This window comes from Bactrocera oleae, chromosome 4 (assembly GCF_042242935.1).
Source record: "Bactrocera oleae isolate idBacOlea1 chromosome 4, idBacOlea1, whole genome shotgun sequence".
Taxonomy (NCBI): domain Eukaryota; kingdom Metazoa; phylum Arthropoda; class Insecta; order Diptera; family Tephritidae; genus Bactrocera; species Bactrocera oleae.
In genome coordinates, this window is record NC_091538.1 from 30402279 (window position 1) to 30430260 (window position 27982).

The 27982-nt window shown below is 34.1% G+C and overlaps 2 long non-coding RNA genes and 2 pseudogenes across 2 annotated transcripts; all 4 read right to left on the reverse strand.

Annotated features, from left to right (window-relative positions):
* Positions 1–27982, reverse strand: part of LOC138856935 (uncharacterized) — a 124537-nt pseudogene that overhangs the window by 73483 nt on the left and 23072 nt on the right.
* LOC118680236 (uncharacterized) lies at positions 20162–22603 on the reverse strand. Its single transcript, XR_011396198.1, has 3 exons — positions 22477–22603; positions 20598–20659; positions 20162–20534 (listed from the first exon to the last, which is right to left on the reverse strand). It is a non-coding gene; the product is annotated as an uncharacterized lncRNA (long non-coding RNA).
* Positions 21093–22469, reverse strand: LOC118680235 (uncharacterized). Its single transcript, XR_004975732.2, has 4 exons — positions 22332–22469; positions 21978–22193; positions 21749–21916; positions 21093–21668 (listed from the first exon to the last, which is right to left on the reverse strand). It is a non-coding gene; the product is annotated as an uncharacterized lncRNA (long non-coding RNA).
* LOC138856981 (uncharacterized) lies at positions 23385–24490 on the reverse strand (annotated as a pseudogene).

Here is a 27982-nt window from a genome sequence, read left to right on the forward strand (position 1 = left end):
TGGTGTTACATTAATATTTAGTGAAGTATCCATGGTTTTTTCAAACTGCTGTGCAAAGTCTAACGATTGTTTGTATCACATAAAAATAATCGAGTAAGATATAGGAAGATATATTATATATACATAAATGATCAGGATGAAGAGACGAGTTGAAATCCGGGTGACTGTCTGTCCGTCCGCTGTTAGCATCTTTATCGACGGTGTGAGAACAGGTGAGATCTAAAACGAGTATGGTATACTTTGCGAGAGTATAAAATGTTCGGTTACAGCCGAACTTAACTCTTCCTTACTTGTTAGTTTTACTGATATATTTTAGTTCGAGTCAGCTAAAATTATATAAAATAAATACAATAATAATATGTTATAATATTTATATTTTAATGTAATTATATACGTTTATACATACAACATGAACAGGTGTTAAATATATATTTTTTATACATATAATTAGGTTACGACGAAGCACCTAGGCATTTGTGGACGGGTCCACTGCCCCGAAGAAGATGCTGCATTAGCAGCTGCGTTTCAGGGCAGGCGACGCTCTTTGAGTTCCCTAAAAAGGACGATGTTCGTCAAAGTTGGGCAGAGGCTTGCAACATAGTCGTGTCGCCTTCCGATACCCTATTTATTTGTCGTAACCATTTTGACCCAGAGTACGTCTCTAGATTCAAACTTTTGCCTGGGGCTATTCCATGTTTCAGATTAGAGTCAGAACTAAATCGTAGCTCTTCTAGTAATGACTCTGATTGGGTGTGCCCGCCCGTCACTAACACTTATGAACGTCCTAAGGTAGCTGTAGGAGATAGGGAGGACGATATAACCTTGAGGAAATTCGACGAATATTCCATTTTAGAAGAAGAAAGATTAGGATTAGGGACACAAAATAACGACGTAGGCTCTGCATTAGACAGCCGCGAACGATTTGCTCGATCCGCACGGTTTTATCAAAGTAATGCGCTCAAACTTAATAAAAAGATCGAAGAGTTAGAGGGGGTTATAAAACAGTTAGAAACAGAGTATAAAGAACTTAAAGATCGGGCAATAGTTGCGGATGAAACTTCAAGCTCTGATGCTGTAACATTCGCTAGGATGATCGTCACAAAACGCACTTTCTTTAGTGACAATGAAAAGACATTGGCACAAAATATTAACTATATGACCAAATCTTACAGTTTCATGCGTGATGATTTAGGATTCGCTTTACCAAGCAAGAGCTCTCTTTTGAGAAGGCGCCCCATTAGGTATGTTGTCCCTGGCGTCGATGCCAATGTCTTGGGAAATTTAGGCAAAATTGCCAAAAATATGTCCGTTCTAGAACGTAATTGCGTTCTCTTATTTGATGAAATCATCATAAAGTCCGATCTAACTTATAATCGAGTTAGAGATATCATTGATGGGTTTGTAGATTACGGGGAAGGCCATCGCGAAATGAAAATAGGTAGTAAATGTTGTTTTTTTATGGTAAAAGGGTTGAGTTCAAGTTGGAAATATGTGTTTTCTTACTATATTTCCAAAGGTGGACTTCTAAGTCAAAATTTATTTGAAATTTTGAATAAAAATATCGCAGCACTGAAGTCGATTGGCCTTAGCGTAAAGGCTTTAGTCTGCGATCAGGGGGGACCAAACTCTCCAATTTTCAATTTAATGCAAATTACTGAAGAAAACCCCTTTTACATGCACGAAGGTTCTAAAGTGTATTGCTTATATGATTATTGCCACCTATTTAAGTCTGTCCGCAATACGTTAATGAAATATGACATTTCAAGTCCCGATGGAATAGTCAGTTTCAATATTATTAAAAAACTATACTCTATCGATCAGAGCAATACACATTTTAAGATTTGTCCAAAACTAACAGAGTCCCACATATATCCCAGCGTCTTTGAAAAAATGTCTGTAAAACGTGCAACTCAAGTTCTGAGTAATTCGGTCGCGGCTGGCATAGAAATGGCCTATAGCCAAAACCTATTCGGCTCTGACGAATATTTAAAAAAATGTGTCAAGCCTACGCAGTTATTTGTGAAGAGAATGAACTATCTCTTCGATGATTTAGACTGCAAAAATTTTGCATCAAAAAATCCATTAAAATATCCGCTTTTAAGAAATTATTCCGTGAAGGTCCAACGCCTCTATGATCATATACAGTTTTTAAAGTCAATGAAAGTTCCTAATAGTACTCGCGTCAAACGTATTGACGGTTTTGTTAAAACTATTAGGGCTATGATAATGTTGTCCAATGAGCTATTTAGGGATCAAAAGGAATTAAAATATATATTCCTTGGGAAATTGAATCAGGATGCGTTGGAAAATTTTTTTTATAGAGTCCGAGCCAGTCTGGGTATGAATACCCATCCCACTGCCCATGAAATTCAATATATAGTAGGACGATTAATATCGATGAAAATTTTAAGGCAGAACTTCGAAAATAAGGGGGCTAATTGTGAGAATGATGACGATGTAAATTTAGATTGGAACCTAGGCCCCGAAGATCGTCATCTAGATGTGCAGGAAAGCGATCAGGAATATGAGCAACTCGGTTTGGAAAATTTTGTTATTCCAGACGAAAATTTCGTTGAAGAGGACGACGAAGCTGACGTCCAAGTCAAGCGGTATTACACTGGCTATGGTATTTACCAGAAAATTTTGTGTAAAATTCATTGCGATAAATGTACTGAGGCAATGACAAAGACACAGAGCGATTTAACGCTCTATTCGGAGGCCCTAATCAGAGCAAAAGACGGCGATTTAAGGCTAGTCAATCCTAGTGATAGGGTCTTCGAAGTGTGTCGACTGCAAATGATGTGGTACGTCAAGCTCTTCAACGAATATGCTCATTATTTTAATGTTCGTTGTCTGATGTTGTCTGCTATACAACAAAGAACCGAAAAGGTTTTTCCTGAATGGTTTAATAAGTCCGATGGGTGTTATGCTCATAAAACCAAACTTTTAAAATATTCAGTGACCGTTCTTCTGTTTAAAAATTCAAAATGGTTGGTGAAAGACGAAATAAATAGGGAACGACATCGGAAGCGCGATGATAAAATAAAAAAACTTAAGTAAGTTGCAAGTCAGGGTCTGTTCATTAACGAACATCCTACTTTCGGGTGAGTAATGAACTAACCAAATGAAAAGAATATTTACGTTTTTTCAATGTTTTGCTATTTATTCTATTTACAGGTTCTTCTTTTATTTTCAGCTCCTTTATATTTTCAGCTTTTCTTCTAATTTCAGTTTTATTTTATATTTCCAGGTTTTTTTTCATTTTTCTTTTTATTACTGTTGCAACTGAGCCTAGCTTTTTTAAACATTAATATTGCACTTTATCAAGATGGATTAAATTGTGTTTAAAAAAGCAGGTGAAAATAATTGACTTAATTTAATTATTAAGTCGTGTAAGAAATTTCCATTTTAAATGGAAAATTTCGAAAATCAGTTTTTATTTTATAAAATTTTATTTAATTTTTAATTAAATCCTACAATTTTATAAAAAACCTTCAATTGTTAGTTTTAAGAAAAATATAAGTAATAAAAGTTACATATTTAATTTAAAACAATAAAGTTGTCTTTACTTTAGAAGGAATACTCATTTTGGATTGAATTCAATTCAATTTCGTGCATATGCCAATGTGCCAAAAAAAAACTTACATAACTTTGACCAACAGAACCATACACACTTTTACAAACATACATCGCATATGACAAGTGCAAAATCAACCCTTATTCATATACAACGTGGCATGCGTAAATGGAAACAAAGTCAACAAGTCATGTGCATATATACGGGCAGATGTGTGTACAAAAAATTCGCATATTTACATACGCACATTCTTTGACAAATACAGTCAAACCCGGTTAAGTGCCAAAACCAAAGTTGCAGATTTTTTGTGCTTAGTAGTACATAAGCGATTGTGGTACTTAAAAGACTGGTACCAAAAAAATAATTTTTATGTTTTTAAAAAAAGTTACCGTTTTACTTTAAAAATTAAGAAAAAAAAAACTTGAGATGCAGCAAGACACAGGCAGATAAGAGGGATTGGAGGAGTGATACTTAACCGGGGCTTACTGTATATATAAATCAGAGGAATATTGAATATTTTCTTTAAAAAGTTTCTTGAATTGTAAATCGACAAATATACTATGTTGTCACTTTTATTCTAAAATATTTTAATACTCATATTTGAGGGGTTGTCACTTTTCCCTTCTAGAGGGAATATCAGAAATTTGTTCAATTTATGATTTTTAGCTTTCGCTATCGTCGTGAAAAGACGCTTGTAGGCAAAAGCATGCTCGGGGGGATGTGAGGGTATCTGTTTTTATGAATGAAGCGAGGTTGCATGTTAAAAGTACGCCTGCGTTCATGATTGAAAATGTTGTTGTTGTGCAATTTACTATAAATTTGGGCTTCGCCTATTTGGCTGACATATTGACTTGTGACGATTGTTGTTTTTGTAAAACAATGTTTGTAGTTTTTGCGGGTGATACATTTACATGTGTACGCACACACATATGTAGGTTGGTTTGTGTATGCATTATTTGTTCGGCAATTTTATGTCTACATACATATATGCGTGTACATATAAATCAATGCGCGCACATATATTGTGTTGATATATGATAAAATTATGATTTCAATTTCTGAATCCGCACATTTAAATGCGCTTGTGCAGATATACATATGATTATATATAAGATTAATATGATAAAAGATGTACATATGTACATATACATATATTGTAATAAATTTAATCTCTATTAGGAAAGTATATTATGTAAAAACTAAATAAAATCATTAAATTCCCAAATTGACTATATATAATATTTTTAAAATTACTTAGATTTAATTAATTAATTAGAGTCTTATCAGTTTTGCAAGCATTCATAAAAATTCGCAAAATGATATCCATATGAATAAATATGATTGCATATAAACGTATAAGAATATAAGCCAAAAGAGTAACATGCGGCTGTAATATCAAAGCAAGTCTCTGAGCATAATTTTCATTGAATGCTCAGCTCTGTTCACTCACTTCTGTTAAAATTTCTCCTTCCGGGCCAGATGAGGTGAAATTCACTAATAAAATCTTGTTAGGTTTTGACAATTCACACGCAATTGAACCAGAGAACTTAAAACAATGAGAAGGTGCAGGTTCGACAGCGAACAATTTGTAGGAATTTATCAAGGAGTTCACCACAGATGCACGAGAAACAAATAACATTTTTCGCTTTTATAACAGCGGTGAATCTGTACACATACGCTCTCTTAACATAACCAACCGACGAATATTGAAGAGAATATAATATGTGAGCAAAACTGGGCATATTGATATGCCATTTGAAATATATTCCCTTTTATTGAACTATTATTTATTATTTTTTAAATTATTTTATATTAATTCATTTTTACTTTATTATGAGAAATATATCAAAATACTTTTAAATTATTACTAATAAAGTATTTTGATATATTTCTTAAAATAATTCATTAATTGTACTTGACACCATTATGGAGTCATAAAAGTACAGAATTGTGTTTTCCCGTCGGTATTTCACATTCATGCTTCAATTTTTCTTTTCAAATGCATGTGTAAACATATGTAACAGGACATACATATATTATGGCGTTTACACATTTGTATGTATTTTTATGTAGATATGTACACTCATTACTTCATGTGAAATCTCCGTTGACACATTTTTTGCTTTTATGTCAAAGAGTCAATCTGTCGAAGAACTGACGCGACGACAAAGCGTCACAACATTGTATTGTTGGTAGAAAATCCGAGATGTACCATACACACTCTTACAAACATACATCGCATATGGGCAAGTGCAAAGTCAATGTGTGTACAAAAAATTCGAACGTACTTACGTAAATTCTTTGACAAATACAGTCAATCCCGGTTAAGTGCCAAACCAAAGATGCAGATTTTTTGTGCTTTGTAGTACATAAGCGATTGTGGTACTTAAGCGAGTGGTACCAAACAAAATTATTTCTATGTATTTAAAAAAAAATTACCGTTTTCTTTAAAAAATTAAGAAAAAAAAAGTGAGATGCAGCAAGACACCGGCAGATAAGAGGGATTGGAGGAGTGATACTTAACCGGGTGTTACTGTATACATAAATCAGAGGAATATTGAATTTTTTCTTTAAAAAGTTTCTTGAATTGTAAATCGACAAATTTACTATGTTGTCACTTTTATTCTAAAATATTTTAATACTCATATTTGAGGGGTTGTCACTTTTCCCTTCTGGAGGGAATATCAGAAATTTTTTTCAATTTATGATTTTTAGCTTTTGCCATCGGCGCGAAAAGACGCTTGTAGGCAAACGCATGCTCGGGGAGATGTGTTAGGCGTTTGCTTTTATGAATGAAACGACTTAGCTTATTGCTTGGGCGCCAGCGTTCACGAATGAAAATGTTGTTGGTGTGTGATTTACTACAAATTTAGGATTTGTAAATTTGGCTGCCATATTGATTTCTGGTGCTGATGCTATTTGAGAAAATTGTTGTTTTTGTACAACAATGTTGGTATTTTTCCTATTGGCTGACGTACTTACATTTGTACGCTTAAATGTATGTAGATTTGTGTATGCATTACTAATTTTGCGCGGTCATATGCATATTTGTACATACATACTTACATATAGAGCAGTGCGCTCACATGTATTTATTGATAATTGATAATATATTATTATATTATATAATATAACATATTGATGTACATACATAAATTATTAATTCTGTAAAAATTGAAATTAGAAAATTATGAAAATAGTAAAATATCATTTTTTGCATAATCTTTCACATTTTATCAATGTAGCATTTGTGCAAAAAAATAATAATTTATCAATTTTTCATCATAAAAATCGTTTATATGGCAAAAAATAATCATGCATATGTGAAGTGGCATTTGTATTTCTTGTTTTCTCATTCATTTCATTTCATTTTTCTCTTTATATTGGTAGATACGTATTTTGTCAGAGAACGTTGTTAAAAATTCTCATTTCTGTTAAATAACAGCAAAACTATACAGAAAGTGGTGAACTCCTTGATCTCAAATTTTCAGCCAAGCAATCGAGCATCATACAAAATTCAATTTGCACCTTCTCATTGTTTTAAGTTCTCTGATTGAACCAGACATTAATGAAATATGACATTTCAAGTCCCGATGGAATAGTCAGTTTCAATATTATTAAAAAACTATACTCTATCGATCAGAGCAATACACATTTTAAGATTTGTCCAAAACTAACAGAGTCCCACATATATCCCAGCGTCTTTAAAAAAATGTCTGTAAAACGTGCAACTCAAGTTCTGAGTAATTCGGTCGCGGCTGGCATAGAAATGGCCTATAGCCAAAATCTATTCGGCTCTGACGAATATTTAAAAAAATGTGTCAAGCCTACGCAGTTATTTGTGAAGAGAATGAACGATCTCTTCGCTGATTTAGACTGCAAAAATTTTGCATCAAAAAATCCATTAAAATATCCGCTTTTAAGAAATTATTCCGGGAAGGTCCAACGCCTCTATGATCATATATAGTTTTTAAAGTCAATGAAAGTTCCTAATAGTACTCGCGTCAAACGTATTGACGGTTTTGTTAAAACTATTAGGGCTATGATAATGTTGTCCAATGAGCTATTTAGGGATCAAAAGGAATTAAAATATATATTCCTTGGGAAATTGAATCAGGATGCGTTGGAAAATTTTTTTTATAGAGTCCGAGCCAGTCTGGGTATGAATACCCATCCCACTGCCCATGAAATTCAATATATAGTAGGACGATTAATATCGATGAAAATTTTAAGGCAGAACTTCGAAAATAAGGGGGCTAATTGTGAGGATGATGACGATGTAAATTTAGATTGGAACCTAGGCCCCGAAGATCGTCATCTAGATGTGCAGGAAAGCGATCAGGAATATGAGCAACTCGGTTTGGAAAATTTTGTTATTCCAGACGAAAATTTCGTTGAAGAGGACGACGAAGCTGACGTCCAAGTCAAGCGGTATTACACTGGCTATGGTATTTACCAGAAAATTTTGTGTAAAATTCATTGCGACAAATGTACTGAGGCAATAACAAAGACACAGAGCGATTTAACGCTCTATTCGGAGGCCCTAATCAGAGCAAAAAACTATAAGGATGACGGCGATTTAAGGCTAGTCAATCCTAGTGATAGGGTCTTCGAAGTGTGTCGACTGCAAATGATGTGGTACGTCAAGCTCTTCAACGAATATGCTCATTATTCTAATGTTCGTTGTCTGATGTTGTCTGCTATACAACAAAGAACCGAAAAGGTTTTTCCTGAATGGTTTAATAAGTCCGATGGGTGTTATCCTCATAAAACCAAACTTTTAGAATATTTAGTGACCGTTCTTCTGTTTAAAAATTCAAAATGGTTGGTGAAAGACGAAATAAATAGGGAACGATATCGGAAGCGCGATGATAAAATAAAAAAAACTTAAGTAAGTTGCACGTCAGGGCCTGTTCAATAACGAACATCCTACTTTCGGGTGAGTAATGAACTAACCAAATGAAAAGAATATTTACGTTTTTTCAATGTTTTGCTATTTATTCTATTTACAGGTTCTTCTTTTATTTTCAGCTCCTTTATATTTTCAGCTTTTCTTCTAATTTCAGTTTTATTTTATATTTCCAGGTTTTTTTTCATTTTTCTTTTTATTACTGTTGCAACTGAGCCTAGCTTTTTTAAACATTAATATTGCACTTAATCAAGATGGATTAAATTGTGTTTAAAAAAGCAGGTGAAAATAATTGACTTAATTTAATTATTAAGTCGTGTGAGAAATTTCTATTTTAAATGGAAAATTTCGTAAATCACTTTTATTTTATAAAATTTTATTTAATTTTTAATTAAATCCTACAATTTTATATAAAACCTTCAATTGTTAGTTTTAAGAAAAATATAAGTAATAAAAGTTACATATTTAATTTAAAACAATAAAGTTGTCTTTACTTTAGAAGGAATACTCATTTTGGATTGAATTCAATTCAATTTCGTGCATATGCCAATGTGCCAAAAAAAACTTACATAACTTTGACCAACAGAACCATACACACTTTTACAAACATTAATCGCATATGACAAGTGCAAAATCAACCCTTATTCATATACAACGTGGCATGCGTAAATGGAAACAAAGTCAACAGGTCATGTGCATATATACGGGCAGATGTGTGTACAAAAAATTCGAATATTTACATACGCACATTCTTTGACAAATACAGTCAAACCCGGTTAAGTGCCAAAACCAAAGATGGAGATTTTTTGTGCTTTGTAGTACATAAGCGATTGTGGTACTTAAGCGAGTGGTACCAAACAAAATAATTTCTATATATTTAAAACAAAATTAACGTTTTCCTTAAAAAATTAAGAAAAAAAACGTGAGATGCAGCAAGACACAGGCAGATAAGAGGGATAGGAGGAGTGAAACTTAACCGGGGTTTACTGTATATATAAATCAGAGGAATATTGAATATTTTCTTAAAAAAGTTTCTTGAATTGTAAATCGACAAATATACTATGTTGTCACTTTTATTCCAAAATATTCTAATACTCATATTTGAGGGGTTGTCACTTTTCCCTTCTAGAGGGAATATCAGAAATTTGTTCAATTTATGATTTTTAGCTTTTGCCATCGTCGTGAAAAGACGCTTGTAGGCAAAAGCATGCTCGAGGGGATGTGAGGGTATCTGTTTTTATGAATGAAGCGAGGTTGCTTGTTAAAAGTACGCCTGCGTTCATGAATGAAAATGTTGTTGTTGTGTAATTTACTATAAATTTGGGCTTCGCCTATTTGGCTGACATATTGACTTGTGACGATTGTTGTTTTTGTAGAACAATGTTTGTAGTTTTTGCGGGTGACGCATTTACATGTGTACGCACACACATATGTAGGTTGGTTTGTGTATGCATTATTTGTTCGGTAATTTTATGTAGATATATGCGTGTACATATAAATCAATGCGCGCACATATAGTGTATTGATAAGTGATAAAATCATGATTTGACTTTCTGAATGCGTACATTCAAATACATACGTACATACGTATGACTATATAAGATTAATATGATAAAAGATGTACATACATACATATATTGTAACAAATTTAATCTCTATTATTATAATATTAAATATTTATTAGGAATGTATGTTAGGTAAAAACTAAATAAAATTATTAAATGCCCAAATTGACTATATATAATATTTTTAAAATTACTTAGATTTAATTAATTAATTAGAGTCTTATCAGTTTTGCAAGCATTCATAAAAATTCGCAAAATGATATTCATATGAACAAATATGATTGCATATAAACGTATAAGAATATAAGCCAAAAGAGTAACATGCGGCTGTAATATCAAAGCAAGTCTCTGAGCATAATTTTCATTGAATGCTCAGCTCTGTTCACTCACTTCTGTTAAAATTTCTCCTTCCGGGCCAGATGAGGTGAAATTCACTAATAAAATCTTGTTAGGTTTTGACAATTCACACGCTGGTCCGCAATTGAACCTTCTCTATGATATACGTTCTCTGTTGTAACAAACAAGCAGGATTGCATACAAAAAAAAAAGAAGCACATTGATCCAGAGAACTTAAAACAATGAGAAGGTGCAGGTTCGACAGCGAACAATTTGTAGGAATTTATCAAGGAGTTCACCACAGATGCTCGAGAAACAAATAACATTTTTCGCTTTTATAACAGCGGTGAATCTGTAAACATACGCTCTCTTAACATAACCAACCGACGAATATTGAAGAGAATATAATATGTGTGCCAAACTGGGAATATTGATATGCCATTTGAAATATATTCCCTTTTATTGAACTATTATTTATTATTTTTTAAATTATTTTATGTTAATTCATTTTTACTTTATTATGAGAAATATATCAAAATACTTTTAAATTATTACTAATAAAGTATTTTGATATATTTCTTAAAATAATTCATTAATTGTACTTGACACCATTATGGAGTCATAAAAGTACAGAATTGTGTTTTCCCGTCGGTATTTCACATTCATGCTTCAATTTTTCTTTTCCAATGCATGTGTAAACATATGTAACAGGACATACATATATTATGGCGTTTACACATTTGTATGTATTTTTATGTAGATATGTGCACTCATTACTTCATGTGAAATCTCTGTTGACACATTTTTTGCTTTTATGTCAAAGAGTCAATCTGTCGAAGAACTGACGCGACGACAAATCGTCACAACATTGTATTGTTGGTAGAAAATCCGAGATGTACCATACACACTCTTACAAACATACATCGCATATGGGCAAGTGCAAAGTCAATGTGTGTACAAAAAATTCGAACGTACTTACGTAAATTCTTTGACAAATACAGTCAATCCCGGTTAAGTGCCAAAACCAAAGATGCAGATTTTTTGTGCTTTGTAGTACATAAGCGATTGTGGTACTTAAGCGAGTGGTACCAAAAAAAATTATTTCTATGTATTTAAAAAAATATTACCGTTTTCTTTAAAAAATTAAGAAAAAATAAGTGAGATGCAGCAAGACACCGGCAGATAAGAGGGATTGGAGGAGTGATACTTAACCGGGTTTTACTGTATACATAAATCAGAGGAATATTGAATATTTTCTTTAAAAAGTTTCTTGAATTGTAAATCGACAAATTTACTATGTTGTCACTTTTATTCTAAAATATTTTAATACTCATATTTGAGGGGTTGTCACTTTTCCCTTCTGGAGGGAATATCAGAAATTTGTTCAATTTATGATTTTTAGCTTTTGCCATCGTCGCGAAAAGACGCTTGTAGGCAAACGCATGCTCGGGGAGATGTGTAAGGCGTTTGCTTTTATGAATGAAACGACTTAGCTTATTGCTTGGGCGCCAGCGTTCACGAATGAAAATGTTGTTGGTGTGTGATTTACTACAAATTTAGGATTTGTAAATTTGGCTGCCATATTGATTTCTGGTGCTGATGCTATTTGAGAAAATTGTTGTTTTTGTACAACAATGTTGGTATTTTTCCTATTGGCTGACGTACTTACATTTGTACGCTTAAATGTATGTAGATTTGTGTATGCATTACTAATTTTGCGCGGTCATATGCATATTTGTACATACATACTTACATATAGAGCAGTGCGCTCACATGTATTTATTGATAATTGATAATATATTATTATATTATATAATATAACATATTGATGTACATACATAAATTATTGATTCTGTAAAAATTGAAATTAGAAAATTATGAAAATAGTAAAATATCATTTTTTGCATAATCTTTCACATTTTATCAATGTAGCATTTGTGCAAAAAAATAATAATTTATCGATTTTTCATCATAAAAATCGTTTATATGGCAAAAAATAATCATGCATATGTGAAGTGGCATTTGTATTTCTTGTTTTCTCATTCATTTCATTTCATTTTTCTCTTTATATTGGTAGATACGTATTTTGTCAGAGAACGTTGTTAAAAATTCTCATTTCTGTTAAATAACAGCAAAACTATACAGAAAGTGGTGAACTCCTTGATCTCAAATTTTCAGCCAACCAATCGAGCATCATACAAAATTCAATTTGCACCTTCTCATTGTTTTAAGTTCTCTGATTGAACCTTCTCTATCATATACGTTCTCTGTAAGTATGCACGGATTGTTTGTGCGTATGTATGTTTATTTTCTAATGCAATTGAGAGCTCGTTGAAGAGATCAATGTGCTTCTTTTTTTTTTTTGTATGCAATCCTGCTTGTTTGTTACAACAGAGAACGTATATCATAGAGAAGGTTCAATTGCGGACCAGCGTGTGAATTGTCAAAACCTAACAAGATTTTGTTAGTGAATTTCACCTCATCTGGCCCGGAAGGAGAAATTTTAACAGAAGTGAGTGAACAGAGCTGAGCATTCAATGAAAATTATGCTCAGAGACTTGCTTTGATATTACAGCCGCATGTTACTCTTTTGGCTTATATTCTTATACGTTTATATGCAATCATATTTATTCATATGAATATCATTTTGCGAATTTTTATGAATGCTTGCAAAACTTATAAGACTCTAATTAATTAATTAAATCTAAGTAATTTTAAAAATATTATATATAGTCAATTTGGGCATTTAATAATTTTATTTAGTTTTTACCTAACATACATTCCTAATAAATATTTAATATTATAATAATAGAGATTAAATTTGTTACAATATATGTATGTATGTACATCTTTTATCATATTAATCTTATATAGTCATATGTATGTACGTATGTATTTGAATGTACGCATTCAGAAAGTCAAATCATGATTTTATCACTTATCAATACACTATATGTGCGCGCATTGATTTATATGTACACGCATATATCTACATAAAATTACCGAACAAATAATGCATACACAAACCAACCTACATATGTGTGTGCGTACACATGTAAATACGTCACCCGCAAAAACTACAAACATTGTTCTACAAAAACAACAATCGTCACAAGTCAATATGTCAGCCAAATAGGCGAAGCCCAAATTTATAGTAAATTACACAACAACAACATTTTCATTCATGAACGCAGGCGTACTTTTAACAAGCAACCTCGCTTCATTCATAAAAACAGATACCCTCACATCCCCTCGAGCATGCTTTTGCCTACAAGCGTCTTTTCACGACGATGGCAAAAGCTAAAAATCATAAATTGAACAAATTTCTGATATTCCCTCTATAAGGGAAAAGTGACAACCCCTCAAATATGAGTATTAAAATATTTTGGAATAAAAGTGACAACATAGTATATTTGTCGATTTACAATTCAAGAAACTTTTTAAAGAAAATATTCAATATTCCTCTGATTTATATATACAGTAAACCCCGGTTAAGTTTCACTCCTCCTATCCCTCTTATCTGCCTGTGTCTTGCTGCATCTCACGTTTTTTTTCTTAATTTTTTAAGGAAAACGTTAATTTTGTTTTAAATACATAGAAATTATTTTGTTTGGTACCACTCGCTTAAGTACCACAATCGCTTATGTACTACAAAGCACAAAAAATCTCCATCTTTGGTTTTGGCACTTAACCGGGTTTGACTGTATTTGTCAAAGAATGTGCGTATGTAAATATTCGAATTTTTTGTACACACATCTGCCCGTATATATGCACATGACCTGTTGACTTTGTTTCCATTTACGCATGCCACGTTGTATATGAATAAGGGTTGATTTTGCACTTGTCATATGCGATTAATGTTTGTAAAAGTGTGTATGGTTCTGTTGGTCAAAGTTATGTAAGTTTTTTTTGGCACATTGGCATATGCACGAAATTGAATTGAATTCAATCCAAAATGAGTATTCCTTCTAAAGTAAAGACAACTTTATTGTTTTAAATTAAATATGTAACTTTTATTACTTATATTTTTCTTAAAACTAATAATTGAAGGTTTTATATAAAATTGTAGGATTTAATTAAAAATTAAATAAAATTTTATAAAATAAAAGTGATTTACGAAATTTTCCATTTAAAATAGAAATTTCTCACACGACTTAATAATTAAATTAAGTCAATTATTTTCACCTGCTTTTTTAAACACAATTTAATCCATCTTGATTAAGTGCAATATTAATGTTTAAAAAAGCTAGGCTCAGTTGCAACAGTAATAAAAAGAAAAATGAAAAAAAACCTGGAAATATAAAATAAAACTGAAATTAGAAGAAAAGCTGAAAATATAAAGGAGCTGAAAATAAAAGAAGAACCTGTAAATAGAATAAATAGCAAAACATTGAAAAAACGTAAATATTCTTTTCATTTGGTTAGTTCATTACTCACCCGAAAGTAGGATGTTCGTTATTGAACAGGCCCTGACGTGCAACTTACTTAAGTTTTTTTATTTTATCATCGCGCTTCCGATGTCGTTTCCTATTTATTTCGTCTTTCACCAACCATTTTGAATTTTTAAACAGAAGAACGGTCACTAAATATTCTAAAAGTTTGGTTTTATGAGGATAACACCCATCGGACTTATTAAACCATTCAGGAAAAACCTTTTCGGTTCTTTGTTATATAGCAGACAACATCAGACAACGAACATTAGAATAATGAGCATATTCGTTGAAGAGCTTGACGTACCACATCATTTGCAGTCGACACACTTCGAAGACCCTATCACTAGGATTGACTAGCCTTAAATCGCCGTCATCCTTATAGTTTTTTGCTCTGATTAGGGCCTCCGAATAGAGCGTTAAATCGCTCTGTGTCTTTGTTATTGCCTCAGTACATTTATCGCAATGAATTTTACACAAAATTTTCTGGTAAATACCATAGCCAGTGTAATACCGCTTGACTTGGACGTCAGCTTCGTCGTCCTCTTCAACGAAATTTTCGTCTGGAATAACAAAATTTTCCAAACCGAGTTGCTCATATTCCTGATCGCTTTCCTGCACATCTAGATGACGATCTTCGGGGCCTAGGTTCCAATCTAAATTTACATCGTCATCATCCTCACAATTAGCCCCCTTATTTTCGAAGTTCTGCCTTAAAATTTTCATCGATATTAATCGTCCTACTATATATTGAATTTCATGGGCAGTGGGATGGGTATTCATACCCAGACTGGCTCGGACTCTATAAAAAAAATTTTCCAACGCATCCTGATTCAATTTCCCAAGGAATATATATTTTAATTCCTTTTGATCCCTAAATAGCTCATTGGACAACATTATCATAGCCATAATAGTTTTAACAAAACCGTCAATACGTTTGACGTGAGTACTATTAGGAACTTTCATTGACTTTAAAAACTGTATATGATCATAGAGGCGTTGGACCTTCCCGGAATAATTTCTTAAAAGCGGATATTTTAATGGATTTTTTTATGCAAAATTTTTGCAGTCTAAATCAGCGAAGAGATCGTTCATTCTCTTCACAAATAATTGCGTAGGCTTGACACATTTTTTTAAATATTCGTCAGAGCCGAATAGATTTTGGCTATAGGCCATTTCTATGCCAGCCGCGACCGAATTACTCAGAACTTGAGTTGCACGTTTTACAGACATTTTTTCAAAGACGCTGGGATATATGTGGGACTCTGTTAGTTTTGGACAAATCTTAAAATGTGTATTGCTCTTATCGATAGAGTATAGTTTTTTAATAATATTGAAACTGACTATTCCATCGGGACTTGAAATGTCATATTTCATTAACGTATTGCGGACAGACTTAAATAGGTGGCAATAATCATATAAGCAATACACTTTAGAACCTTCGTGCATGTAAAAGGGGTTTTCTTCAGTAATTTGCATTAAATTGAAAATTGGAGAGTTTGGTCCCCCCTGATCGCAGACTAAAGCCTTTACGCTAAGGCCAATCGACTTCAGTGCTGCGATATTTTTATTCAAAATTTCAAATAAATTTTGACTTAGAAGTCCACCTTTGGAAATATAGTAAGAAAACACATATTTCCAACTTGAACTCAACCCTTTTACCATAAAAAAACAACATTTACTACCTATTTTCATTTCGCGATGGCCTTCCCCGTAATCTACAAACCCATCAATGATATCTCTAACTCGATTATAAGTTAGATCGGACTTTATGATGATTTCATCAAATAAGAGAACGCAATTACATTCTAGAACGGACATATTTTTGGCAATTTTGCCTAAATTTCCCAAGACATTGGCATCGACGCCAGGGACAACATACCTAATGGGGCGCCATCTCAAAAGAGAGCTCTTGTTTGGTAAAGCGAAACCTAAATCGTCACGCATGAAACTGTAAGATTTGGTGGACATATAGTTAATATTTTGTGCCAATGTCTTTTCATTGTCACTAAAGAAAGTGCGTTTTGTGACGATCATCCTAGCGAATGTTACAGCATCAGAGCTTGAAGTTTCATCCGCAACTATTGCCCGATCTTTAAGTTCTTTATACTCTGTTTCTAACTGTTTTATAACCCCCTCTAACTCTTCGATCTTTTTATTAAGTTTGAGCGCATTACTTTGATAAAACCGTGCGGATCGAGCAAATCGTTCGCGGCTGTCTAATGCAGAGCCTACGTCGTTATTTTGTGTCCCTAATCCTAATCTTTCTTCTTCTAAAATGGAATATTCGTCGAATTTCCTCAAGGTTATATCGTCCTCCCTATCTCCTACAGCTACCTTAGGACGTTCATAAGTGTTAGTGACGGGCGGGCACACCCAATCAGAGTCATTACTAGAAGAGCTACGATTTAGTTCTGACTCTAATCTGTAACATGGAATAGCCCCAGGCAAAAGTTTGAATCTAGAGACGTACTCTGGGTCAAAATGGTTACGACAAATAAATAGGGTATCGGAAGGCGACACAACTATGTTGCAAGCCTCTGCCCAACTTTGACGAACATCGTCCTTTTTAGGGAACTCAAAGAGCGTCGCCTGCCCTGAAACGCAGCTGCTAATGCAGCATCTTCTTCGGGGCAGTGGACACGTCCACAAATGCCTAGGTGCTTCGTCGTAACCTAATTATATGTATAAAAAATTTATATTCAACACCTGTTCATGTTGTATGTATAAACGTATATAATTACATTAAAATATAAATATTATAACATATTATTATTGTATTTATTTTATATAATTTTAGCTGACTTGAACTAAAATATATCAGTAAAACTAACAAGTAATTAAGAGTTAAGTTCGGCTGTAACCGAACATTTTATACTCTCGCAAAGTATACCATACTCGTTTTATATTTCACCTGTTCTCACACCGTCGATAAAGATGCTAAAAGCGGACGGTCACCCGGATTTCAACTCGTCTCTTCATCCTGATCATTTATGTATATATAATATATCTTCCTATATCTTACTCGATTATTTTTATGTGATACAAACAATCGTTAGACTTTGCACAGCAGTTTTAAAAAACCATGGATACTTCACTAAATATTAATGTAACACCAATAATAAATATTATTGTTTTACCATCATCGCACATCACTGTATATACTTATATTAGAAGTATCAGCAAATATACTAATGTTTATATATGTACACATGTTAATATATGTATGTATGTATATAAACATTAGTATATTTGCTACCAAAATTATACTCTCAATATACATACATGCCTACATACACATACAACTGTATGGATGTAATATATTATATTGCTACCATACTTATAATATATTATAAATTATACACATGTTTCTAATTAAAATAAAGTTTTTAAGTTTTTCTAATCCTAATAAAGTTATCAAATGTATATTTATATAAACTACTCTATATAATTTTATATTATTGAAAGAAGAAAAACTTACCAAGGTTGAGGGTGGGCACAGCATGTGCCTTCAATTTTCTCACGCCCACTGCACTTCGCTCGAAGTGTTTAATGCAAACGAATGCATTGTGGGCGGGTAAATCGAGCGGTGGTGGGATTTTCAGGTTTTCCACCCACTTTTGGAGGTCCTCCTCGTTTTTGGGAAACTAAACCAATCTTTCCGATTCTTCAATACACTCGCGAACGCGACACTTCCTTCTCACTGACATTTTCAATTTATATAATTAATAAAAATAGCAAACCCACAACGGAAAAACGGTACGAATTGATCTACTCGCGTCGAAAATCTTTTAAAACTAAAATTCCGTTGACTAAAATTCCGTTGACCCTTCCTCCTTTTCATTCATTTTGGCGTAATTTCCCCACTAAAACATATATATTAACTACAATTAGAAAAAAAATCTAACTACTTTCGTTTTGGCGCAATTTCTCCACTAAAACATATATAATATACAAGTACTTTTCCAATCAAAAACCACCTGCATATATTGTAAATATACATGTATTAATTTCTGTGGTTCGTTTTGGCAGGATTTCCCCACTAAAACATATATTAGAAAAAGTTAGAAAAAAGCACTTGCATATATGGGTATGTATGTATATATATATATTAGCTTTTCCCCTCATTGGCTGTCTCTCACATATATTTTTCATTTATTAGCATTATTTTTCTCATTTAACATTTAAAATGCTCAATTCTGCTATTTTGTTCTCCGCAGTGGTAAAATTCTGGTGAAATCAGCTTATAATTTGTTTGTGGTGAAATGCACTAATGTTGGCGAGTAACCCTCCGTCAAGAGGAACATTTTGACAATCGGCACACCATGAACCTTCTCTATGATATACGTTCTCTGGCGAAAGCGAAGTGAAAAATGTGCAGGTATGTTCCCGTATGCACTTTGTATTTTTGTATTACAATTATGTTTTGGTATGTAAATATGTATAACAAAAATATATATAGGTATAAGATGTAAGCAAATATGCATATGTGTATGCTTTTGTTTGTTTTCTCTCTTTTTGTTTTTTATAAATATTAGAATTTTGATTTATACTTGTGCCTTTGCTTACTTAGTTTATGCAATCCTGCTTATTTTTTTTTTTTTAAACATAAGGGGTATAGCGGGAGAAATGTGCAAGTATAGGTATACTTGAATTTGTTTTTTGTGTTTGTTAATTGGTGTGTTTGAATACACAAAGGTAAGCTTGTAGTTAGGCAACAAAGTAATATTAAATTTTTTTTGTTTTAATATATAAGTATGTTTTTTGAAATATATGTTATACCAGCCTGTGTTCGGTTTTTCCCGCAAAAAAAAACTCGAAACTGAGACAATTTGGTAACCGTTTTTTTTGGTAAACGTATTTATTATTACAGGTTCTATATATATAAAACTGTAATTTTTACATACATATATGCACGATAAAATAAAATAATAGGAAACGATACGACTCACATTTTGCTCCCTCAAGGGTTTTTTGAGGGGATAATATATATGTATGTACGTGTGTGTTGTCCTTTGTTGTCAATTCCTTTTTCTCCGCTTCCAGTTGTGCTTGGTTTTAGTGAGTGTTGTTTTTGTTTATTATCGTTTGTTTTAAATTCGCGCCCGTATATGTTGTTTTTATTTATGTTGTTGTATTTAGGTGCTTTTTTTCTTTTTTGTCACCAAATTTTGTGTCTTGGACGTAAATTATAGTGCCTTTCGTTTAGGCTCGAAGGACCATGAATAAAGTTGTACCCAAGATATTGGGCAGCACACACTATTTATCTAAAATTAACACTTGCTTTATTTCAGAGAAACGCTCTCAAATACTTTTTAATCAAAATGCCCGCATATGGGGCGTAAGCAATTTATTTCACTTCTATACAATATGTTGTATATTTAATGTTGTATACACAATGAATAAAAGCACAAATTAGTTTATATAACGAATTAAAAATGCGTCAAAAAAGGTAGCGCCCAGGTTCGTATAGCGAAAACCAATATATAGGATCGCTGTAGCAGCTTTCCAAAAATCGAATGTCCGTTTTGCGATGATCCCTTTTTTCTTAGGTGTCTTCGTGCATATTGTTCTCAGAGGCAGAGTGCGGTGGTGTCGTTGTGTGGGGTGAAATTCCTTGAGGGTTAACAGGTGTGGTGTGTTTCATTAGGGTGTGTCAGTTTCTCCCGAGTAGAGTGGTGCACTTGTAGGAGGGAGTTTAAACTCATTTAAACAGTCTAGGACGGAATCGAATCAGAAATTATATTCAACACAATATTTGCGAAAATCTTATTCATCACCGGTAGTAAAGAAAAACGTGGCCAATTGTCAAATTGTTAGTTTTGAAAATACCGAAAACAGCCTGGAATTATTTCGGAAAAAATTATTGAGTCAGTTACTCCGGAATTTGTTTCTCGTCCGAAATACGCATGAATAGCGGATGTAGCTTTTCCGAAACTACATCAACCGACGGCTTTTCCAGCCCTAGTATTCATGACATTACAATATCTAAAATAATAACACCGACGTGTAGTTAAAGAGTAGAAATAGTTACTTTTTTCTCCGAGGCTAAACCATAGGCAACCTATCCTCTAACAAATGCATTATGGCTGATTGACATAGAAATTTTGCTTCGCTTTGCGTCAGACATTTGTTTTGATAGAAAAGTTCGATGCTTTTGTATGAATCCGTTCTCATCGAAGCGAAACGCAGCAAGGCAAAGCAAAATCTTAGGCAACTCTCATCTTTATATGCTTTGCCAAACAACAGTTGCCATTTTAATTAGGGAGAAACACTGAAAACAAATCGTTCATTCTAATATATGTATGTGGGGTAATATATGAATGGGCCATGAACTACCGCCTTACAAGCCAATTATCGAATAAATCCCCAGCGCTTAAGGGCGGTACCACAGTTCTTTAAGTTTTTAAGAGTTTCTTAAGGCCTGGAAAGGCAGAACGAATGCATTTTCTTAAAACGGGGATACAGCTTAGTTAATGCGACCAGTAGATTGTTTTATTGCTACTTAGCGTTGATTGAACCAGCCCAATATGGTCGTTTTCAGCCTGTTTCAATTAATTAGATTACATGGGTAAACAAATTTTTTTTTTGTTTTGCGCATTGGTTTTACTAAATATATTCTGGTTATATAAGAAAATATATATGGGATGATTACAAATCGAAAATATTTGCTTTTTAAGCAATTATGGCGATTTGACCATTTTTGATTTTCGCGCCGTACAATGTCGGTCTTCGCGCGCTGTTGCTGTCAAAAACACGGAAAGAGCACGAGAGATAGTGTTGCTTGCATCGCCCGTTGTGTACGACAGTATGTGTTAGCACAATGCAGTAATCCGTCATAATTTTGCTTCCTGTAACAATCAGTACAAAATGTCTTCTAAAAGTTGATTCAAGTAAAATTTTAAAGATTTGCGAATCATATCAAACTTACTTCAATCTACCTGTTAAAAATCAGGACAAAAAATAGGCTCCACATGTGTCATGTAACTTTTGTAGATATATTTTGAAAGGTTAGTTTATTTCCTCTCTTTTTTATAATAACTAATAGCTATTTTGACAACATTAATTAAGTTAAAATATGTCAAGTTTTTTTTGAAGGCTGGTACCGATGTGAAAAAAAGCAATGAAAAATAAATGGTGGAATCTTTGTAGGTCCTTACCTAAAATAAATTATGGATGGTGATATTTTCCCGAAATTACTTAGCAATGAGGTGAAGAAAGCTCCGAACAGTTTTATGGCAGTTGTGCATTGAAATTATAGGGCTATTTACCTATCATCAGATGTATAATGCCTCTAAGGATGCACATGTTACATTCTCATTTACATAAATTTAAAGATATTACCAGACTTATTCGGAAGAACAAGGAGAAAGCTTCTATTAAGATAAAATTAAATTTAAAAGACCTTGCCAAAACCAGTATATTGAAAGCATTGTGGTAACAATACAATTATACAAATACGATGGTATTTTGTTTACCACGTTAAATGACACGTATAGTAATAGTAAACTCACATGTTCTTAAAAACATGGTTATATTTGTAAACTCCTCGCAATTTTTCCAATTTTAACCTTCCATTTAATTTATTAATTTTGTATTGTCATTTTGACAGAATATTGTGAAGAGCTTTGTGCAAAAGTTTTTATCTAAGTTCGTTACCTTTTTTAGTTGTGTTTCCACGATGAAATATTATGATATTGTTACTACATGTTTGTCACAGGTATAAGAGAAACTTCTACGGAACATGACAGGAAAAGTAAAACTGTTAATTTTTAAACATTTAAAGTATTTTTTCAAATGAATATTGTAAAAAAGTAAAGTAAAATTTTTAATTTTTAACATTTGGAGTCAATTTTAAAATGTCTATTGTAAAAATTAATTCTAAATGGTGGATCAGTATCTTTTAATAAATTATAGATCAGTAAAATTTTTGTGTATTTCATCCACAACCCCAAAGGGGCAGCCTCGAGGGAAGACCTACCCATGAGAGGGTAGAGGGACGTTACAAACGGAAGCCGTGAGACCAAAAAAAACATCCCCATTTGCTAAGCTCATACGGGGTCATAGATGTCGGATACTGATCTCAGTACCTGCAAGACGTAGGTTAGCTGCAAATAAAAAACAAGCAGCTCCCGACCAAGAGCACAGCACAGGAGACAAATAAAGCAACGAAGTAGGACAGCGATTTTGACAAATGATTTGGAAACATTGAACGTGGGCTGAAGGATGTGGCACTCTGTTACCTCAGTACGCAAAAGTGACATCTTGCAGAAATGGCGTTCAGGGTAATGTAACAGGCGCCTCCGTCTCGTTAAAACCATGGCAGGTCTTCGTATGAAAACAAAGGAGATAAATACCAGAAAGCACAAGCGGACGAATTGAATGCCTTCAGAAGGCAAAGCAAGATCATGCGCTGATGCAGAAGAGGACGAGGCGCTTCTGAAGTGTCGCGCCACCCTCAAAAAAATTAATATGGCAATGTTAAGCCAGAAAAACACAAGCACTGAGGTGAAAATGGGGTATCCGAGCTAGACGAGCTCTTTGACATTATAGCTACCCTGCGGCGGAACTGGATAAAGGGGTTATATACAGTTAGAAGGCCGAAAAAGGGAATTTTCCAGAAGTTTTTCTTTCAACTATATTTTAAGACTTAGTAATAGTAAAAATATTTATTTAGGAAAGAGCTACAGCTGATCTCCGTAAGCTCCTTTCAAAAAAGACGTTTTGCGGTGACCACTATGTCTCAGAACTGGATCATCTGAAATTAAAAGACCAAACAGATTAAGACGAAAAGTAATGCTAGTAATTACTAGTCGAATCGAAGGAATAAGCAAAATGCAGTCCTTTGACAAAATGGCGAATCGATTTTTCACCGATTGTTGACCTTAAATTGCTTATAAAAACAAAAATATTTAACGGAGAAAAAAAATTTCCTTTTAATTAATAAAAGTTATATTTAAGAAGCTCGTAAATTTGAAAATAGTCGGTTAAGCCGTTTTCGTGTAATGTTGATCACCGACTTTGAAAACACCATTCTGAGAAAAACGCGTTTAAAGTTTAGAATGCACTTTACATGGGATAAAAAAAATTTGTTTCAACTTACATGGAGTCGTCTATTCCAGGCCCTTATAAGAGCCCCTTCGCCGATTCGGCAGTTTCTAATAACTCGAGCTGATGTTTTCTGCGAGCGGGTGCTTTCCCGCGCTCTGCGATCGGAAATGTTCACGCGCTGCTCATCTTCTTTTTCGGCATATGAATGCGCATTAGGCCCAAATGCAATTCCTATTGCTCATTTAATTAAATAGTGATGCCATTTCTTCATTAAATATGCCGGCAGCTACGTATGCAGCGATTTCCACAGTTTTCGAACCGGCCGGAACAATTTTGGGAGAGATTTTCCAAATCAGTTGATTGCAGCTCTCGTTGTTGTTTTGGTTAAAACCACCTACACATCTTTCTAATAGATTCTCACTGCTGATATATGTAATAATCGGATGTATGGCCTCAGCAGCATCTTCTGATAATGGTTCATAATCATGTTCGAAAGTGGATAACTGATTGGCAGCTGCAGCCCTCTGCCAGCTGCACCATGAGTCTGGTCCATCCGGGCACTTGTCGTGTTGAGGTTTGGTGAACAATAATGGCAATATGTGGACTAGATAGCATTATACATTTTTTAATGTTTATTATTTTTTCCTTTTTTGTTTTCAACTGTTTCAACGTTTTTTTTTTTGACATAATCTTTTAGTCGCGTGCCCATTCGTTTCTGTACGTGTTCAATACATTGTTTCCTTAGAACTTCTTGATCACCTTACGGTGCAGCCTTTAAAATTCCCGAGTACGTTTTGAAATCACCGTCTCCGATGCAATTTTGTACATGACTCCAAGATTTTCCAATGAACGTTGGAACATTTCGACGACTACATCAACTTTCATTTTCCCAGAAAAACCAGCATGATTTGCAGTTCAAGTATTTTAATGTTCTGTATGCCATTCATTATATTCTTCGTTATCGAGTTACTTCTTCCAAGTTTCATACAGTTTGCAGTAGGCACTTTTTACAACACTATCTATGATTTTACCAGAATAGTATCCCATCATTTGCTGCACCTTTTAACCCTAATCCGAGGAGTCTCATGGAAAATAAAAATCGTCGATATATTTCATAAGAGTGCGCGACAAAAGGACTAGAATACGATAATAATGTTACGATCTGCACACAGCAAAACAATTCTAAAACCAAGTCCTCGTTCGGAAGCAGTTTGAAACTTGACATTTCCGTCACAGACCTTACATTTCACATATTCAGAAATTGTTACCGTTAAAAGTGGTAAAGTTAATCGCCGCAGAAGGCCTGCACTTATTGTTGTTCATGTCTAATGCATGTCTGAACGCGGGCATCTGCTCATAAGTGTGGAATATACAACATTTGACCTCGATAAGAATGGACAAAGTGAACCCAGAAACACCATTAGCATACAGACCTCTGTGTGTGATAGATACAGCAGGAACGATACTATAAAGACTATTGAAACCCTGCATAATAGGCGCTATAAACAATGCTGGAGGTCTATTAGAGCGGCAACATGGCTTCAGACCATGCAGGCCCACTATAGGAGCCGTTGAAGACGTCGTGCGCAGCGTGGAGGAAGCCCACCACTTCTCACGATTCAAAACGTCCCCAGATGAGAAATCACTTCTGGAGCAACGCAGGGATCCATACTTGGACCAGACCTATGAAACATCAGCTACCACGTAATTTTAAACGTCGAAATGCCAGACGACTGTTACTTCGTTTGGTCCGCGGATGACATCGCTGCCGTCATTACAGATCGTAATACCGACATATCCAGACGCAAACACAACAAAAGTCATGCTGCGAACACAGACATAGTTGGAGTCACATGGCCTTAACCTAGCCGTGGAAGAAACCGAGCTGATCCTGCTCACTAGAAAACACATTCCGCTGGAAGTGAACATGAAAGTTCATTCAGAAACCATACAAATGACGAAACCTCTAAAATATTTAGGTATAAGAATAGACAACAAACTGACGTAGTATGCTCAAACTCAGCATGTTGCTAAAAAGTCAGCCAATATAAGAAAGTCGCTTTCAAGACTTGTGGCAAACATTGGAGGTACGCTTGCAAGCAGAAAGAAACTGCTCATGGACACAACACAGTCAGTGTTTTTATATGATAGTGTGGGTCGATACATTAAACGTGAAACATAGATGGAAAGTGCTTGCTAAGGTGCAGCTAGGACAGCAGCCCTGAGAGTCGCCTCGGCTTACCATACTGTTTCCGAATCCGCAATGCTAGTGATAAGCGGCGTCATCCCAATAGATCTACTCGCATAGAAGAGAAGACAACTCTGGTTATGGAAAAAAGATGAAACGGAAATACACATGCAAACTCAAACTCTGGCAAGATCGGTGGACAAGGGAGCGCAAAGGAAGATGGACCGCCAAATTGATCAAAGATATAGAAAGAAAACACGGCGATGTGAACTACTACTTAACACAGATGCTCCCCGGCCACGGATATTTCCGAAAATACCTGTACAACATGTGAAAGCCGAGAGCCCAGCATGTATTTACGGATACGAAGCACTTGTTGACGCAAACCATACCTTCTTTAAGTGCCATCGATGAAACGAACTTTCGAGAATACAGTTGGAGAACTAAACACGGAAAATCTAATAATTAAAATGATAACTAGCGGCGAAAACAGCAGCAAATTGCGACATACGTGGAACATGTACTACGCATTAAGAAAGGGGACATGGCCGCGGACCCCCCTCCGACCAATTCCACTCAGATAGTCTGACTGATGCTGGCTACAAACCAGTAGGACACAATGGGTCAATCTTGGAAACCTTGCTCTGAAGTAATGCGAAAGCGGTCCCAGGGCAAGGGAAAAATTCATGGGGGAGTGTTTTAGTGGATACTCCACTTACCTATATGGTGCGAAGGCATTTTAAATCCTCCTTACATCCTACCAAAAAAAAAAAACTATTGTTCAAAGTAGCGTATTTCTCACTACCTATTGAATGGTCGGCATTCTTACACGTTTGCTTCATACGTACATGCGTATACTTTCCGCGCACGTTTTGCCCGCTGCGTTGCATGGATAGTATGATATCGAGAGAGCGCTGTCCAAGTTTACAAAGTTTATCTTTTATAACTTTTGACAGTGGGGCCACTAAGGAAAGAAATAAGTTTTGAGATTTTTTAATGTATTTCTTGAGTATTTTTCGGTTTCCATTTTACAGAAAAATATACAAAATTAAAGTTAGTTTAACAAGGTAAATATCCTATATGCTGTCTTAATATATGTACATTTTAATCATAAATGATTTTTAAAATTAACTTTTAAAGCTCAATTTAACTAAATATTTTAATAATTCAAAACATTTACAAATTTTCAATAACCTAAACATCAACCTTAATTCTTTTTTATATACTCAACAAACAAATATCTTTTAATAATTTATTCGGAAGTCAAAAATTATAAAACATTTGCGGGGAATTCTAACCAAAATATGTATACTCGTTGCAATTGGTACTGCTAAGCAAAACAATACTCTGCGACCAAATAACCGCTCTTTCTTAAAGACAAAACTATATTAAATCTCTTTAAATAAATATTAGAAACACACCTAAAAGTCACTAAAAAATCTGATCTCACAAATAACCCAATGATTTCGAAATTTATTTCTGCGGGATTCTTGGTGGTAGTACATTGTTTTGCTTGCCATCTGTTCAGTAACGCATGAACTTTCAGTGTTGCCAAAAAGCTCTCTTAGAAAGTAAAGAAAGGAGTTTCGGATAATTTTATCTATGCTGTGTAGTCAGAAAGCAACTGGAACTGTTACCGTTTCTACGGTATAACAACTGTCGTAAGGCTGTGTGAAACATATGGGCTGCGTATCATTGGCTTAAGCGTTGCAATGATTTCAATAATTTCATCTTTATCTTTAGTTAAAATTATTTGCGAGGCATCGTTGCTGTTGTAGTAGCGGCAGAAAACATTATTGAAGTAATTTCGAGGAATGGTGCCGAGTTGACAGCCCTTGCCGGATAAAAATCCGAATGCATTCCGGTAACTTAGACCCGCCTCTCGAGGGTACGGTATGCTCAACTGTATGGGCTTCAATTAATTTA